Genomic DNA, 13,430 nt, shown 5'->3' with positions numbered 1-13,430 from the left:
ATGATGGAAGAGGAGGTGGCCCAGGAGGAGGAGGAGGAGGAGGAGGAAGAGGGGTCATTTTTAGCACTTTCAGGCCAGTCTCTTCGAAGTGACTCAGAGGGAGGTTTTTGGCAACAGCAGAGGCCAGGTACAAATGTGGCCAGCCAGGGCCCACTACTGGAGGACGAGGAGGACGAGGATGAGGAGGAGGTGGAGGAGGATGAGGATGAAGCATGGTCACAGCGGGGTGGCACCCAACGCAGCTCGGGTCCATCACTGGTGCGTGGCTGGGGGGAAAGGCAGGACGATGACGATACGCCTCCCACAGAGGACAGCTTGTCCTTATCCCTGGGCAGCCTGGCACACATGAGCGACTACATGCTGCAGTGCCTGCGCAACGACAGCAGAGTTGCCCACATTTTAACCTGTGCGGACTACTGGGTTGCCACCCTGCTTGATCCACGCTACAAAGACAATGTGCCCACCTTACTTCCTGCACTGGAGCGTGATAGGAAGATGCGCGAGTACAAGCGCACGTTGGTAGACGCGCTACTGAGAGCATTCCCAAATGTCACAGGGGAACAAGTGGAAGCCCAAGGCCAAGGCAGAGGAGGAGCAAGAGGTCGCCAAGGCAGCTGTGTCACGGCCAGCTCCTCTGAGGGCAGGGTTAGCATGGCAGAGATGTGGAAAACTTTTGTCAACACGCCACAGCTAACTGCACCACCACCTGATACGCAACGTGTTAGCAGGAGGCAACATTTCACTAACATGGTGGAACAGTACGTGTGCACACCCCTCCACGTACTGACTGATGGTTCGGCCCCATTCAACTTCTGGGTCTCTAAATTGTCCACGTGGCCAGAGCTAGCCTTTTATGCCTTGGAGGTGCTGGCCTGCCCGGCAGCCAGCGTTTTGTCTGAACGTGTATTCAGCACGGCAGGGGGCGTCATTACAGACAAACGCAGCCGCCTGTCTACAGCCAATGTGGACAAGCTGACGTTCATAAAAATGAACCAGGCATGGATCCCACAGGACCTGTCCGTCCCTTGTCCAGATTAGACATTAACTACCTCCCCATAACCATATATTATTGGACTCCAGGGCACTTCCTCATTCAATCCTATTTTTATTTTCATTTTACCATTATATTGCGATGCTACCCAAAGTTGAATGAACCTCTCCTCTGCCTGTGTGCTAGGCCTAAATATATGCCAATGGACTGTTGCAGTGGTGGCTGACATGAAGCCTGATTCTCTGCTATGACATGCAGACTAATTCTCTGCTGACATGAAGCCAGATTGTCTGTTACGGGACCTCTCTCCTCTGCCTGGGTGCTGGGCCTAAATTTATGACAATGGACTGTTGCAGTGGTGGCTGACGTGAAGCCTCATTCTCTGCTATGACATGCAGACTGATTCTCTGCTGACATGAAGCCAGATTGTCTGTTACGGGACCTCTCTCCTCTGCCTGTGTGCTAGGCCTAAATATATGCCAATGGACTGTTGCAGTGGTGGCTGACGTGAAGCCTGATTCTCTGCTATGACATGCAGACTGATTCTCTGCTGACATGAAGCCAGATCCTCTGTTACGGGACCTCTCTCCTCTGCCTGTGTGTGTGCTGGGCCTAAATATATGCCAATGGACTGTTGCAGTGGTGGCTGACGTGAAGCCTCATTCTCTGCTATGACATGCAGACTAATTCTCTGCTGACATGAAGACAGATTCTCTGTTACGGGACCTCCCTCCTCTGCCTGGGTGCTGGGCCTAAATATATGCCAATGGACTGTTGCAGTGGTGGGTGACGTGAAGCCTCATTCTCTGCTATGACATGCAGACTAATTCTCTGCTGACATGAAGCCAGATCCTCTGTTACGGGACCTCTCTCCTCTGCCTGTGTGTGTGCTGGGCCTAAATATATGCCAATGGACTGTTGCAGTGGTGGCTGACGTGAAGCCTCATTCTCTGCTATGACATGCAGACTGATTCTCTGCTGACATGAAGCCAGATTCTCTGTTACGGGACCTCTCTCCTCTGCCTGTGTGTGTGCTGGGCCTAAATATATGCCAATGGACTGTTGCAGTGGTGGCTGACGTGAAGCCTCATTCTCTGCTATGACATGCAGACTAATTCTCTGCTGACATGAAGACAGATTCTCTGTTACGGGACCTCTCTCCTCTGCCTGTGTGCTAGGCCTAAATATATGCCAATGGACTGTTGCAGTGGTGGCTGACGTGAAGCCTCATTCTCTGCTATGACATGCAGACTAATTCTCTGCTGACATGAAGCCAGATTGTCTGTTACGGGACCTCTCTCCTCTGCCTGGGTGCTGGGCCTAAATTTATGACAATGGACTGTTGCAGTGGTGGCTGACGTGAAGCCTGATTCTCTGCTATGACATGCAGACTGATTCTCTGCTGACATGAAGCCAGATCCTCTGTTACGGGACCTCTCTCCTCTGCCTGTGTGTGTGCTGGGCCTAAATATATGCCAATGGACTGTTGCAGTGGTGGCTGACGTGAAGCCTCATTCTCTGCTATGACATGCAGACTGATTCTCTGCTGACATGAAGCCAGATTCTCTGTTACGGGACCTCTCTCCTCTGCCTGTGTGTGTGCTGGGCCTAAATATATGCCAATGGACTGTTGCAGTGGTGGCTGACGTGAAGCCTCATTCTCTGCTATGACATGCAGACTAATTCTCTGCTGACATGAAGACAGATTCTCTGTTACGGGACCTCTCTCCTCTGCCTGTGTGTGTGCTGGGCCTAAATATATGCCAATGGACTGTTGCAGTGGTGGCTGACGTGAAGCCTCATTCTCTGCTATGACATGCAGACTAATTCTCTGCTGACATGAAGACAGATTCTCTGTTACGGGACCTCTCTCCTCTGCCTGGGTGCCGGGGCCTAAATATCTGAGAATGGACTGTTCCAGTGGTGGGTGACGGGAAGCCAGATTCTCTGCTATGGAACCTCTCTCCAATTGATTTTGGTTAATTTTTATTTATTTAATTTTTAATTTAATTCATTTCCCTATCCACATTTGTTTGCAGGGGATTTACCTACATGTTGCTGCCTTTTGCAGCCCTCTAGCTCTTTCCTGGGCTGTTTTACAGCCTTTTTAGTGCCGAAAAGTTCGGGTCCCCATTGACTTCAATGGGGTTCGGGTTCGGGACGAAGTTCGGATCGGGTTCGGATCCCGAACCCGAACATTTCCGGGATGTTCGGCCGAACTTCTCGAACCCGAACATCCAGGTGTTCGCTCAACTCTACAAATAACAAAAAACAGCACTCAGTGTACAGTACGGTAAATCTGGCAATATTAATTATTAAAAATATATAAAAAGTATCAAAATAAAATATTGTCGACCAGTGGTAAATTTAAATAACACTTGATATAAAACAGCATCTAATAAATCATAAAAGGCACATGAATGCAATCTCAGTGTTAAATTCTCAGATTGTGGACTTTTTTAAACTTTATTTTATGCACTTATATAGCGCTTCTATATTCTGCAGCACTTTACATACATTAGCATCAAGCTGTGCCCAATGGAGCTCACAATCTAAGTTCCCTATCATTATGTCTTTGGGGTGTGGGAGGAAAGTGGAGTACCCGGAGGAAACCCATGCAAACACGGGGAGAACATACTAACTCCATGCAGATGTTGTCCATGGTTGGATTTGAACCTAGAACCCACCTTCTGTGCCTATAGCACTGTCCTGTCTCATAGGAGAGGTGGGTCTGTCTTTATAATATTGTATAGTGTAGTATACAGGCCAATAACTATTTAGAATGCTGTAGCTCACATTGCATTATGTGGATGTACTCATTCTCCTGGGACAACTTGTTATCTCCTGCTGCCGAGAGTAGACCAAGCTCTAGCACACCTGCACGGCTAGCAGACAGTTGCCAGGGATGATGATAAGTGCATCTAGCTGTAATGTCTTGCTTGCCAGCTGAGCTCCTTGACATTAAGAGATGTCTGTAATGGAGAGCAGGAAGCAGTGCTGGGATCCACTTCAAATGCAGGAGAAAACAGTGACTTTTCTTTTCTGTACGAAACAGCAGATCGCCAGAGATTATGGTTGGGTGCTAGAAGCGTTTCGGGGTCTCTAACCCTCTCCTTAGTAGCACAGACTGTAAACTCTTAAATATAGAGCTGTAATTAAATGTTCCTTGTTTTCCACAAACACACTCTTCAAATTTACAATTTTTGCAGTGTAACGTGTTTGAACTACGCACTCTTATGCAGTAATACTGGCTCTTCACTAACACTCGGATGTGACAATACAATTTTTGGGCAATGATGATAAACGTCTATTCAACTCGATGCTGTGATGCAGTATGCTTCACTAACACAGTTGTAATTTTGCGTTCAGATGTTAATTGTGGCAGAATTATTGAAAGCTTTTTTCACAGAATAAGGCCTCATGAACACGTTCGTATTTTCTTTCCGTGTCCGTTCCGGGTTTTTTTGCGGACCGTATACGGAACCATTCATTTAAATGGGTCTGCAAAAAAAACGGAAGTTGCTCCGTGTGCATTCTGTTTCCATATGTCCGTATTTCCCTTCCACAAAAAATAGAACATGTCCTATTATTGTCCGCATTACGGACAAGGATAGCACTGTTCTATTAGGGGCCAGCTGTTTTGTTCATCAAAATACGGAACGCAAAATGGACGTCATCCATATTTTTTGCCGATAAGTTTTTTGCAGACCGCAAAATACATACGGCCGTGTGCATGAGGCCTAACATGCAATATTTTTGCAGTGAAAAAGTGATGATGAATGACTCACCAGACCAAAATACTGAGACAAGCTTCCATAGTCACAGATCGATGCTGGAAGAAAACTTACCCTGAGGTAGACTTCATCTCTTACAAGCTGTTGTCAACTTCAAGTCTGCACCCACCACTTCTAAACAGGACCACTTCATTACTCTTATATAATCTCTTTCCCGCAACCCAAACACTTGTTTAATACCTTTAATTCTCCATTCACCAGTGCCTCCTCCCACACCTCTCATTTCAGCCAAAGACTTTGCCTTTATCTTATAAAAGATAAAATCGACAAAATCCATGACAGCTTCAAGCAACAACCACCGAGACCCTTTTACACAACTGCTCAGTGCTCTTACTACAAAACCCAGTTTGCCACGTCACTAAAGAAAAGCTCTCTACCTTAATCTCCAAATCACACCTTACCACCTGTGCTCTCGACCAATCTCACCTCATCCCCAACCTTACCACTATAGTTATCCCGGCCCTAACCCACCTCTTCAATCTATCTCTAGCCACTGGTGTCTTACTCTTTTAAACATTCCACTATTACGTCCATACTCAAGAAGATTTCCCTGGACCCATACTCTTTATCCAGCTATCGCCCTATCTCATTACTCCCATTCACATCAAAACTCCTAGAACAACAATTCTATCTTGAACTGTTGTCCCACCTTTTATTCAACTCACATTTATCCACTACAGTCTAGCTTCAGAGTCAGACCCAATCACTTCACTGAAGGAGCCCTAACCAAGGTGCCAAGCTGCCAAATCTAAATGTCATTACTCTGTGCTCTTCCTTCTTGAAATGTCCTGTGCATTTGACACTGTAGACTACTCCATCCTGTTACAAACTGTATTTTCCCTTGGCATCAAAGACATGGCCCTCTCCTGGATATCATCTTACCTCAAAAACAGGACCTTCAACCTGCAGGGGAGTCCTCTCCTGCATAACGGAAACGGGATTGATCCATTATGCAGGCCATAAACTTCTATTATGACAGAACGAATAACGGAATGCCTCTAAAGGCATTCCGTTATGCATTCCATCATAGAATTGCTTTATGGTCTGTGGTAACGGAATCCATAATGCAATTTTGCTTTTATCACCAAACGAAGCGTAAACAAATTTCATAAAATGAAATTCGCTCATCACTAGTAATATTATTACACTCCAGAAATACATCCAGGCCCTCTTGAACTCTTTTTGTGAACTCACCATCACCACCTCCTCAGGCAGAGAGTTCCATAGCCTTACTGCTCTTACCATAAAGAATCAGTTTCTATGTTTGTGTACAAACCTTTTTTCTCTAGACCAGGGATGCTCAACCTGTGACCCTCCAGCTGTGATAAAACTACAACTCCCACCATGCCCTGCTGTAGGCTGTTAGCTGTAGGCTGTCTGGGCATGCTGGGAATTGTAGTTTTGTAACATCTGGAGGGCCCGCAGGTTGGGCATCCCTACTCTAGACTACTCATCACAGTCCTGGGGATAAATAGATGATGGGAAAGATCTCTGTACCGACCCCTGAAAAATTTATACATAGTAATTAGATCTCCCTTAGTAATCTTCTTTCTCAAGTGAATAACCCTAATTTTGATAATCTTTCAGGGTACTGTAGTCCCTCCATTCCAGTTATTGACTTAATTGCCCTTCTCTGAACCCTTTTCAGCTCTGCTATGTCTGCCTTGTTCACAGGAGCCCAGAACTGTACACAGTACTCCATGTGTGATCTGACTAGTGATTTGTAAAGTGGCAGAAACTATGTTCTCATCATGTGTATCTATGCCCCTTTTGATGCAACCTTTTCCATATAAGTTGTACATGTTTTTTTTTTCCATTTAGTATGTACTGGTGACTTGTACTTTTCCTTCCCATGTGCATAACCTTACATTTGTCAGTATTAAACCTCATCTGCCACTTCTCTGTCCAAGCATTCACCTGACAGAAAAGGCATTCACCTGACCGAAAAGAATTGTGATGATGTGGCTGGAGGTACATTAGGCGGTCACTGGATAAATATTTTTACTGTAGGCCAGTACAGGTCCAAAAAATTAGGCATTCACCTGACAGAAATGCCTTTTATGCCGCTGTATATATATAAGACAAGGACCATTCTTTGTTCTGGGTGGTGACGGATATGTGTGGGCTGGCATGAGGAAATAAATTTACACGTGGTCGTCATAGGGGTTGAATTCCTCTGAGATCTATGCCTAATTCATTTTTAGAAATGTGAGGTAGTCCACACTGTCGTGAACTAGGCAAATGCGCTTATCGGTCACGATATCCCCTGCTGCGCTGAAAGTCCTTTCAGACGGGACACTTGACGAGATCAAGCCAAGCGTTCCATGGCAAATTGTGCCAGCTCCGGCCACAGGTCAAGCCTGCACACCTAGTAGTACAGGGGTTCATTGCTTCTCAGAGTGTCCACATCGGTCGTTTACCTGATGTAGTCGGACACCTGTCGGTTTAGGCATTCCCTTAGGTTGGATCCGGAGGGCGGCTGTCGATAGGTTGGCTGCAAGAATGATCTTATATCCGAAGTGACCAACACATCTTCAAATCGCCCTCTTCTTGCAGGCGCGGTAGTATTGGTACCTGCACCTGTTTCTCTGTGAGTGAAAATTCCTCTGCCAGCGCCCGCAACAGCAGAATGCAGAATCTCTCGCAGCAAGGCCTGGAAATACTGCATTATGCCAGCCTTCTGTGATGCTGGTAACATGTCCGCCATTTTGTTTGTACCGGCGGTCTAAGTATGTTGTCGTCCAGTACTGGTCCTTGCCCTTTATGCTTTTTTTTACGGGGGTCCCTCTTCAAACACTGGAGCATGAAGGCCCCCATTTGCACTTAATTGGAAGCAGTGGAGCGCTCTGGCTCCTGCTCATCACCCAGGAGAATGTCGTCCTCGGTCTCCTCCCCCCAGCCACAGACAACACCAGGGATCCCCGAAAAGTTTTAAGTTCCCCTCAAAGCCTGCTCTTCTTGCTCCTTCTCCTCCTCCTCCTCCCCCCAGCTACCATCCTCCTCTGACTCCTCTTCAAACTCCTGCTGACTTGTCTCAGATGGAGTAGCCCCCCCCTGTGAATTCATTCAGCATTGCGACTTTCTCATCTTCCAGCTCCTGCTCCTCGACGGCTTGATCAATGACACTATACAATGCACGCTCCAGAAAGAAGGTGTAAGGTACAATGTCACTGATGACGCCCTGGCTGCCATTGACCAGTTTGGTGATCTCATCAAATGGCAGCAGACAGAAGTCTGCATGCGTCGCTCATGAGCAGCCACTGGTGCGGTGAAAAAAAAACAATCTCCCCAGAACCTGTCCTGCTGCAGAGTTCTTACAGGTAGTCGTCGTTAATGGCACGTTGCTGCTGGAGCAGCCTATTAAGCATATGCAAGGTCAAGTTCCAACGCGTCGAGATGTGACAAATGAGACATCTGACTGGCAAATGGTGTCGCTGATGAACGTCAGCAAGGCGAGCCATGGCCGTGTAAGATCTTCTAAAATGGCCAGAAATTTCCTGGCCTGCCGCAAGATGTCCTGGACCCCGGGGTATTTGGCAACAAATCGCTGTACAACTAAGTTCAGGACGTGGGCCATGCACGGCACGTGTGTCATTTTGCCCTATTTCAGTGTGCTCAGCAGATTGGCACCGTTGTCGCACACGGAGGATGGAGTAGGAGGAGATGAGGCCGGCCTGCATGCAATCCGTGGCGGTAACACCAAATCCACACGGGAGCCACGGGTTACATGCTTGAAGGCCATCAGAAGGTTCACCCAGTGGGCAGTAAAAGTTATGTACGTACCTTCCCTGCCCGTGTTTGCTAGACCACGTGTCTGGTCAGATGTATCTCGGCACCGACACTGTGTGCCAGAGATATATTCACTTTCCGCTGAATGTGGCCATAAAGCTCTGGGATGCCCTTCTGGAAGAAATATTTTCTTCGGGGGACCTTCCATTGTGCTGTGCCAATGGCCACAAATTTTCTAAAGGCCTCCGAGTCCACCAGTTTATATGGCAGTAGTTGGCGGGCTAGAAGTTCTGACAAGCCAGCGATCAGCAAGAGGGTTATCCGGAGTCATCAACTTTTTACGCTTGAACATTTGGGCCACAGAAGCCTGTCTTCTGCCAGATGATCGCAGCGACGGCACGATGGAAGGTGAAGTTGAGGACAAATGGGAGGAGAGAGGAGAAGAGTCAGGACATGGAGCGCCAGGAGTGTGGCTTTGTGGGTTCTGACGGTGTTGCACCCACTGGGCTCGGTGATGGGAGGCCAGGTGCCTTCTTATGTGGTTGTCCCTAGGTGAGTGTTGGGCTTACCGCGACTTACGCATTGAAGTACAGGCTGCAGATGGCAACACTATTGTCAGCAGCTGACACGTTGAAAAAAGCCCACACTGCGGAGCCATGTGCCAGCGTCCTGGGAGCGCCAGAAGTCACCGTGCAAGGTGGATGGCTCGCTCCAGATACAGTTGCAGTCTGCTTTTTGCCTACTGTGCCCTACGAGCTCTGCCTGCTTCTCCTTCTTCTACTCCCTCTCTGCTGCTCCGTCTCTCCCTCTGAACTCCCCTCCTTTTTCTCTCTTGTGGGGACCCACGTGATGTCCATTGACACGTCATCATCGACACCTTCACCACCACTAGCATTTGAGATCTTGGAGTAGGCAGCAACAGCAGGGACCTCCCTCCTTGGGCTGATCTGAGTACTGTCGTCAGACCGCTCGGTGGCATCCCTTGCTACCTCCTCTTCCTCATCTGATGTCAAGAATGGCTGCGCATCGGTAATGTCTGGGAATGGATGGAAAAATAATTCCTTTGACTCGAGCGGAGGGGCTATGGTGGTGGTGGTGTATTTGGGGGTGCACACAGCAGAGAGTGAGGTGGGTGCAGAAGCGGAAGGCTGAGTGAGCCACTCAACCAACTTTGGTGCGCCCTTTAAAGTAATTGCACGCGCCTTCTCCAACTTCCCACTTAGGCTCCGGCCTGGTGCACCTTCCCGAACCCTACCACCCCTGTGGAACCGCCTGCCTCCTCCTCTGCCTTTCATTATTAAAATGACCCTGTGCCTAAGTCCCTAGAAAAGAGCAGTATTTGTGTAAGCAGGTATAACGCAGGCCTCAACCAATTTTTGGTGAAAACAGGTATATCGAACCCCTTAATCAGTATTTTGTGGAAGCAGGTACGGATGTTACATGGTTAGCACTCCTTTTTTTCTGAGATTTCTGAGTTTGGTTATCTAATCTAAGCAAACACCTTCAATTGCTTTTCAATGGCTTTTGTCTCAAGATAATGAAATGAGTTAAGAAATTTGAGTTAACAGCGGGAGTGTTAACCCTGATACATCTGTATATTGTAGTATTTTGTGGAAGCAGGTATATATCAGGCCTCGATCACTATTTGGTCAAAACAGGTATATTGAACCCCTTAATCAGTATTTTGTGTAAGCAAGTATACCGCAGGCCTCAATCAATATTTGGTGGAAACAGGTATATCAAACCCCTTAATCAGTATTTTGTGGTAGCAGGTATATTGCACCCCTCAATCAAATTTGGTGTAAATAGGTATATATAACCCCTTAATTAGTATTTTGTGGAAGCAGGTATATCAAACCCCTTAATCAGTATTTAGTGGAAGCAGATATATCGCAGACCTCAATCAATATTTGGTAGAAACAGGTATATCGAACCCCTTAATCAGTATTTTGTGGAAGCATGTATATCAAACCCCTTAGTCAATATTTTGTGGAAGCAGGTATATCGCACCCCTCAATCAATATTTGGTGAAAACAGGTATATTGAACCCCTTTATCGGTATGTTGGGGAAGCAGGTATATCATAGGTCTCAATCAATATTTGGTAGAAACAGATATATCGAACCCCTTAATCAGTATTTTGTGGAAGCAAGTATATTAAACCCCTTAATCAGTATTTTGTGGAAGCAAATATATTGCAGGCCTCAATAAATATTTGGTAGAAACAGGCATATCAAACCCCTTAATCAGTATTTTGTGGAAGCAGGTATATTGCACCCCTCAATCAGTATTTGGTGGAAACAGGTATATCAAACCTCTTAATCTGTATTTTGTGGAAGCAGGTATATTGTAGGCCTCAATCAATTGGTAGAAACAGGTATATCGAACCCCTTAATTAGTGTATTGTGGAAGCAGGTATATTGCAGACCTCAATCAGTATTTTTTGGAAGTAGGGATATCAAACCCTTTAATCAGTATTTTGTGGAAGAAGGTACAGTATATCAGAGTCCTTAATCAATATTTGGTTGAAACAGGTATATTGAACCCCTTAATCGGTATTTTGTGGTAGCAGGTATATTGCAAGCCTCAATCAACATTTGGTGGAAACAGGGATAGCGAACCCCTTAATCGGTATTTTGTGGAAGCAGGTATATCCCAGTCCTCAATCAATATTTGGTAGAAACAGGTATATCAAACCCTTTAATTAGTATTTTGTGAAAGCAGGTATATAAAACCCTTTAATCAGTATTTGCTGGAAGCAGGTATATCGCAGCCCTCAATCAGTATTTTGTGGAAACAGGTATATCAAACCCCTTAATCAGTATTTTGTGGAAGCAGGTATATCGCAGGCCTCAATCAATATTTGGTAGAAACAAGTATATCAAACCCTTAAATCAGTATTTTGTGGAAGCAGGTATATCACACCCCTCAATTATTTTTATTGCCACAACAGTTATATCACACCACCCTGTTTATTTGGGGCAACAGGTATATTGCAGCCCTCAATCAGTATTTTGTGGGAGAAGGTATATCACACCCCTCAATCAGTTTTTTGAGGGGCAACAGGTATATCACACCCGTTGCAAATAGTTGTTCCAATAGCGTTTGTCCCTCTATATAGCTGCGGTATCGCATCAGAACTGCACACAACTGCTGCACAATACAAATGCACCATAATATACTTTCTATGTTAGAAAGTATATTATAAGTATATCACACCCCTCAGTATATAACACCTATTGATAGCACATCTATACCAGTCCTTAAAAGGACTTTTGTGTCCTTATTAGCTAGCATTTGGTGTCCCTAACAGCCTGTCCCTGCTCCACAAAGCAACCTCTCCCTACACTGGCAAAACACAGAATGTAAAATGGCTGCCAGATCGGATTCTTTTATAGGGTGGGGGTGCGTCCATGTGCTGAAACATCTCACTTGGCTGTCCTGTCCCACCTGATAGATGTGTTATGGGTCAAAGTTCGGAGCAATGCAAAAGAATATGGAGCCGGCGGACATCGTCATATGTTTGCATGTTCCTCGAATCGCGAACGAGCAAAGTTTGCAGCGAAACGACCGCCCTGGCAAACCGCAAGGCCATCTCTACTCATGAAGCCATGCTGATATGGCATTATTTGTGTATTTTCATTGAGGTACTCCAAGATAGCATCTCTTAGGAACCCTTCAGTTTACCCATGACAGATTTTAAGCATACCAGCCTATAGTTTCCAAGTTCTGTTTTTGACCCTTTTTTAATATTGGCACTACATTTGCTAAGCGCCAATCCTATGGAACACTCCCTGTCAATATAGAGTCCTTAAATATCAGAAATAAGGGTCTGGCTATGAAATTACTTAATTCTCTTAGGATACGGGGGTGTAGGCCATCTGGTCCCAGCAATTTTTCTATTTTAATCTTTTTAAGAACCAGTTCCACTTCTTCCTGGGTCATACAGGGCACTTTTAATGGGGAATTTACTTTTATATTTTGCAGTTCATCTGACAGTTTATTTTCTTCAGTGAGCACAGTGGAAAAAAATATTTAACAGCTTTGTTTTCTCCTCATGGCTGTCTGCAATCTCCCCCCCCCCCCCCATCACTCTGTAAAGGGCCAACGCCTTCAGATTTATACTTTTTTCCATTTATATAATTGAAGGACATTTTAGGTTTAGTTCTACACTCTTTGCTAATTAATCTCTCTGTCTCTAGTTTAGTTACAGAGTTTTTTTCTGCTTGGCACAAAAGGAACCGGCTTCACACGAATGATGAGTACATGCCCCCACTTCCTCCTAGTGTCATGTGAGCATCCTTCTTCTTTCTTTCTTGTGACTTTGCCTGAAGTAAACTAGTGCTCCGTGCTGTTTTAAGAAATTCATATAAAACAAATTGCAAAAGCTTCAAGCCTCCATTCTCAGTGTAGGTGTAGGTCCCAGCGGTGGATCTATCAGACAATGGGAGCATATCCTAGTGATATGCCCCCATTGCCTGAGATGGGAAAATCCCTTTAATTCATGCTGATCTTAATATTATGTAAGATGACATAAAATGCAAGAACTCTGTTTTGATTTGCACCATAATCTATGGCAATTCCTGGTGTAAGTTATGGTACTGTAAACCAATCAGTCTATGGGAAGCCATGACCCTTCGCTGAACTCCACCATTTTAATGTGATGAAAATGAAAAGTTGCAAAAAGTCACCTATTTTGGCGCTAAATGTGATATAAATAGATGAATAAATTCCCCCCTCTATGTGCTACTGTGTGGTGTCTCCATACAACATTATATTATGGAAATATTCTCCCCTATTAGCAATGTAAAGGGACATGCAAAAAGTTCATATGGAAGCATGCTAAGGTAGAGTAAGGCCCTATATAAAGCTAGCCTTGAAAGCTCTATGAAGCTATAATACACTCATTTACAGGAG

The sequence above is a fragment of the Bufo gargarizans genome, unplaced genomic scaffold, assembly GCF_014858855.1.
Source record: "Bufo gargarizans isolate SCDJY-AF-19 unplaced genomic scaffold, ASM1485885v1 original_scaffold_1883_pilon, whole genome shotgun sequence".
NCBI lineage: Eukaryota > Metazoa > Chordata > Amphibia > Anura > Bufonidae > Bufo > Bufo gargarizans.
Note: the sequence above shows the minus strand (reverse complement) of the source record.